The sequence below is a fragment of the Mus musculus genome, chromosome 4 (genome assembly GCF_000001635.26).
Source record: "Mus musculus strain C57BL/6J chromosome 4, GRCm38.p6 C57BL/6J".
NCBI lineage: Eukaryota > Metazoa > Chordata > Mammalia > Rodentia > Muridae > Mus > Mus musculus.
The window spans coordinates 34,482,645-34,488,797 of record NC_000070.6 but is presented as its reverse complement, the minus strand read 5'-3'; the positions used below and the strand labels follow the sequence as shown (position 1 = coordinate 34,488,797).

The following is a 6,153-nucleotide window of genomic DNA, read 5'->3' as shown; positions in this document are numbered from 1 at the left end:
CAAATGCTTGCCAATGAGAATTACCTAGATCTACTCTAGGACACAGAGGTTAAAAGATTAATCATAAACTTCTTCAAAATTTTCAAGGAATTTAAAAAGACACCAAAAAAAAAAAACCCAGCTTATGAAATCAAGAAGCAAACACTTGAGAAGAATAAAGGTCTGGGTGATGCCCAAGAAAACACACAGAGAAGGCTTGTGGAAATGACAAAGACAACCCAAGACTTGGGAATCTAATTCAATTGGGAGACAGAAATACTGAAGAGGACTCAAGCTGAATGAAGATGAGATTGAAAAACCCAATAGCACAACTAGAAAATTCAAAGGAAAGACTTAAAAGTAGAATGAACCAAGCAGAAGAGAAAAATCGGATCTTAAAAATGAATACATAGAGGATCCAGGTCAAATAAGCAAGGAACATGAAAAACAACAACAACAACAACAACAAACCAAAAACAAAACAAAAACACAGGAAAAGAACATAAAAGAAATGTGGGACATGAAAACAAAAAAACCTTTGACATGCACATGTCAATAATAACTGTAATGATCTCACTTCTCTAATCTATAGTCTACTGACTGTCTCAGGGTTCCTGTTGCTGTCAAGAGACAGCATTCATGGTAACTATAAACTAAAACATTTAATTAAGGCTGGCTTATAGTTTCAGGGGTTTAGTTCATTATCATAATGGTGAGAAGCATGGTGTTTTGCAGGAAGATATGGTGCTGGAGGAGCTGAGAGTTCTATATCTGGATCTGTAGGCAACAAGAAGAGACAGCTATACTGGGACTGTCTTGAGCATCTGAGACCTCAAAGCCCATCCTCTAGTGGCATGCTTCCTCCAACAAAGCCACACTGACTTCAGCAAGGCCACACCTCCTAATAGTACCACTCCTTATGAGCTTCTAGAAGACATTTTCTTTCAAACCACCATACTGACTGAATGGATCATGAAACACAATCCTTCTATTTCCTGCCTACAAAACATTTAAATGAGCTTAGGCGCCTGCTCCCATTTATGCCTCAGACAACTTCCCCGTCAGTCAGCAGTGAATTCACGGGGCTTAATGTTCGTTCATATTTAAGTTTTATTTACCTTTATCTCTTTTTTGTACTCATTTAGCATGAAGTTTGGGATTTCATTAGTTCTAGTCTCAGCTCCATGACAATCTCACCAAATAGCTCCCTAAGGAGTCACGTAACTTCAATTTCTATTTGCAGATGACTCACTAATTTGTTATGTAGTTACAAGTTTTCAATGAGTGCGAAATGTTAGCACACTTATAGTCCTTCGTCTAGACCTGGGTATAAGTGCTGGTGCTTTAAAAAAAATAATGTTCCCTTTCCAGATGGGATTTTCTGAATTTAGCAGGTTACCATGCCTGACTGTTGAGTATTATATGGGCACCATGGTTATATTATCCTTTGCAAGTGACAGAAGTAGAGGGCTCTCTCTGTACCCTTACCATGATGGCAGTCAATGGAAAAAGGGACTTCAGAACTACTGGGTGCCTACTGTTTTCACCTTGTGGTCCAGACAGTTGAGTACCCACTGATACTGTACTAGCAAAAGCAACAGTCTTCAGATGGAGTCAAGATCCCTTTTGGTGGCTGTACTGGCTAGTTTTGTGTCAACTTGACACAGCTGGAGTTATCACAGAGAAAGGAGCTTCAGTTGAGGAAATGCCTCCATGAGATCTAACTGTAAGTCATTTTCTCAATTAGTGAAAAAGGAGGAAAGGCCCCTTGTGGGTGGTGATAAGAGAGCAGGCTGAGCAAGCCAGGGGAAGCAAGAAAGAGCATCCCTCCATGGCCTCTGCATCAGCTCCTGCTTCCTGACCTGCCTGAGTTCCAGTCCTGACTTCTTTCAGTGATGAACAGCAATGTGGAAATGTAAGCTGAATAAACCCTTTCCTCCCCAACTGCTTCTTGGTCATGATGTTTGTGTAGGAATAGAAACCCTGACTAAGACAGTGGCCCTGCACCTAACACTACCCCCATCTGGTAGGCTATCTCCTGATTAATTCTTAACTTATTTATACAGGTTCATCTTATCAACTCAGTAACAAGTAAGGGGCATCTGGAAAGAGAGATGGTAAAATGAGAAAATCCCCCTATGTTTTGTTTTGTTTTGTTTTTTTAAATAAGAATTGCCCCCCACAGACTCATGTATTTAAATGCTTGGCCATAGGGAGTGGCACTATTAGAAGGTGTGGCCTTTCTGAAGTAGGCGTGGTCTTGTTGGAAGAAGTGTGTCACTGTGGAAGTGGGTTTTGAAGTCTTTTTTTTTTTTTTCAGAATAACCAATTTATTTTTTTTAACTCACAATCACAACACAGCCCAAGGAGGCCAAACACTTGCCCAGTAACCAACACTACATACAAGCCTCAGTAAGCATCCATGGCCATTCCAAAGCAATGAACTGTTAGAAATATAAGGGTCCACACTTGTACTATCAATTATACAGAACCAATGTCACATCTCTTCAGCTTGAATTTCTTGATTACATTAAACCATTTGCAATCCTGCACTGCCGCAGCACCTCGTTGAAGCCCTCACAGAGCTTGACATCGCTCTGGTTCTGAGCACACTCCAGAAACTGCTTGATCTCTAGAGAGCAAGGTCCAAAAGACTGCTGGTTCTGCAGCTGGGCTCCCTGAGGCTCCTGGTAAGTGATGTCGGGCTTTGCGGGCTCAGCACTGCCACCTCCGCTGAAGCCCCCAGTGATGGCGTGACCCAGGGTGTGCCCCACTGCAGAGCCCACAGCCACACCGGCCGCGGTGGTAGCCATCTGGGCCATCAGGCCTGGCTGCCGGGGCGCAGCGGCAGGTGAGCCAACTGCAGATGTTGCAGCTGCTGCTGGAGGCTGAGCTGCAGGTGCTCTTTGGGGAGCAGCCCTCATCTGAGGGGCCCGGCTGACCGGAGGAGTCACCCGGGAAGTGCGGCTTCGGCTTCCACGCGGCATCCTAACTGCTCGAAGTCTCACCGGTCAGCGAAGACAAACTGCGAAACGTACAGAAGCGTCCAGCAATTTCTACCAAGGAGAGAGGAAGGGTGGAGGCGGTACCTCCGGGTTTTGAAGTCTTAAGTGCTTAAGTTATGCCCAGTGAAGCTCAAATCAGTCTCTTTCTGCTGCCTATAGATCAAGATGGAAAGCTCCCCTTTTTAGCACCATGTCTACCTGCATGCTGTCATGCTCCCATCACGATGATAAACCTCTGAAACTGTAAGCTATCCCCATTTGAACGTTTTCCTTAATAAGAATTGCTGTGGTCAGGGTGTCTCTTCACAGTAATAAAACGCCAACTAAAACATTCCACCTAACTGGCCCATTGGCAAATCTATGGGGCATTGTTTCAATTAATGGTTGATTGGGAGGGCCAAGTAGCCCTGTGGATGGGACCGTCCCTGGCAGTTGGTTTGGGTAAGCCTCTAGACAACATTCTGCTTTGGTCTCTGCCTCCAATTTCCTGCTTTAGCTTCGTCTAAGATGGACTGTGACCAGGACATGTAAGCCAGACAAACCATTCCCTCCTTAAGTTGCTTTGGTCATGGTTTAACACAGTAATAGAAACCTTAACTAGGACATTACCTTATCTTTTCATACTCAGCTAACCAGAGCCCCCCTTGAGCCTATATAAACAACCTTTTCTCTGATATTTTGCTCTCTTCTTGTTACTGCTCTGGCTTGCCATTAATTTTCACTGATATCGTGCAGACAGCTTTTCGTTATTGGGTTGTCACTCCAAATAAATAAAATTCTCTTTGCTTCACTCACCCTCAGTGATCCATGCACTTTGTTCTTCTTGGTAGTGACATATGAACCTGGAAGGGAAGGAAGGAAAACTGCTCCATCAGAGTGTTTGGCAGATATTTTGGATGGTTATTAGCATTCTACGTTTTTTCAGGTTGTGCAAAAAAAAGTGAAAATTGTTAGGGAAAAAAATCCTTAAGCTTTAAATACCTCTCAAGTTCTTGGGTTTAATCTAAGTGGCAGTGGCTGCTGTGTGGCATTAAGTGTCACAATCTTAGGATCTGAAGGGAGCTGATGATGCCCTGGTTTTGCAAGCCATTAAGCCTTACATAAACCCCAAGCCAAATATTTATTTATCTGTTCACTCGTTTATTCTTTCATTCACAAGATTTATTGTACACTTGCTATTAGAAACAGCATATGATTATTAAGGCATGGAAGAACCTATGGAGAAGACAAATGGATACATGTGTAAACTCCCACAGTGCCCTTTGTTACAAGGGCATAAACAAAACACCAGAGCCTACTTAACCAAGTGAGTAATTGTGCCTAGAAGAGCTATCGAGTGACAACTGGGGTGGGTCTTGAATGGCAAGTAGGGTTTTTCTGTGTAGTTGTGTGCTGTCTGGCTTCACAGGGACAACAACACAGGCTCTTGAAAGCAGAATGAGGTCTAGAAGTCTTAACTATATTTCTTGGAAATAAACTTATTTTTTTTAAAGTGTCAGCTAAGAGCTGGAAGAACCCCACCTAACTTCTCATTTTCCTACATGAAAGAGAATGAGATACACTGGTGGAAAACAGAATATTTCTGTAGGAGACTTAAATGTTCTGTCTTAAAAGTAGGTGAAAAATTTTAAATGACTTCAAAGACACTATATTTAGTAGCTAAATTTACTCCAAGATGTATCTAGTATGAAAGTACAATTCCCAAAGGGTGTTCTGAGACTTAGTTTGTGTTGTTCTGGAATCCACTGTCTCAGTCTGAACTTGTGATCTTCCTGCCTCAGATTCCCCAGTACTGGAGTGACGGTAATGAGCCACCATGCCCAGCATCCAAAAAGGCTTTTCAAAAAATCAGGATTATGGGTAAATAATGAAAAATAGATACTAAAATACAAATGATAACCTAACCCGTTGGGAACGTTCATAGACTGCTGTATTTTTCATGTAAATTGTCTCCCAATTATAAGCTTGGTCCCCAGGTTCTTTTGGGAGGTTCTGGGACTTTAAGAGCATTTTCTTTAAGGCTTAGTGGGGGCAGGAAGTCTTTAGGTCATTGGTGTGTGTCCTGGATAGGCATGGCACGATCCTAGCCCATCTTGGCTGTATTCCTTCTTGGCTGTATTAGTTGCTTGTCTTGTTGCTGTGACAAAATGCCTGATAGAAGCAACTTAAAGGAGGAAAAGTTCATTTTGATTTATTGTTACAGGCAAGGAGGTGCAGTCCATCTTGTCAGAGAAGATGCTACATCAGGAGGAAGAGGTGGCTACTACAGTCAAAGTCAGGAAGCAGAACTCAACTGAATCCTTGTGTTCAGCTCAGTGTCTCCTGCTAGTTCCCCCTGAGGCTCTTGCCTATGAAGACCACATTTAAGGAGGGGTTTTCTACCGTAATTAACCTAATTTAAGTAATTCCTTACAGAAATGCCCAGAGAGTTATCTCACTGGTGATTCTAACTCTCACCAGGTAAACAGTCAAGATTAGTGATCACACTGTCCATACAAGCTATTTGGTCCCATTATGCATTAGCATAATACATTATCCCATTACAGATTCAAAATAGGGCCAACCTTAATTGTGGACTAGAACTTCCAAAATAGTGAGTTCAAATAACCTCTGTTCTTTGTAAGCTGATTGTCTCAGTGTTTGTTATTGTCATCTGGAGCTAGATGATTAACACAACAAACAATAACTTCCTAACTTATACTACTGGTACATATTTATAGTTATTTCCTTCGTTGTCCCCAAAGTATGTTTTATAGATTTTTTTTTAAATGGCAACCCTATATTTTTAACGAGTATCATGAGCTTTCTGTATCATTTGGACAGCCTGGTGTAATTTCTATTTCACATTATACCAAGTAGATCAAGATCCTGAAGTATCACTTAGGGTTGTGTAAGTATAAATAGATTCACAAACAAAATGGAACCAATCTGCTGAGAAAAACTATCAAAAGAAAGGGCTGGAATTCACAAAGTTGTCATAATCTAAGTATTTTAGTCTTTCAGATCAAGTCTCTTGAAAAGGTTGGCCTATCTTTTTCTTTTCTTTAAAAAAATGTTAATTTTTTAAATTTTAAAAATTTGAGATGATATAATTATCACCTTTCTCGCTTTACTTTCCTTCTTCTCTTGGAGCTGTTTTCCCTGACTTACATTTTTTATTGAAGATGGA

General features: G+C 41.4%; 1 long non-coding RNA gene and 1 pseudogene across 1 annotated transcript; one reads left to right on the top strand and one right to left on the bottom strand.

Annotated features, from left to right (window-relative positions):
• Gm12350 (predicted gene 12350) lies at positions 2,297–3,075 on the bottom strand (annotated as a pseudogene).
• On the top strand, positions 3,207–5,914 carry Gm33434. The gene is made up of 4 exons (XR_390465.2): positions 3,207–3,227; positions 4,167–4,290; positions 4,766–4,844; positions 5,188–5,914. It is a non-coding gene; the product is annotated as a predicted gene, 33434 (long non-coding RNA).
• Positions 5,915–6,153: the final 239 nt, after the last annotated feature.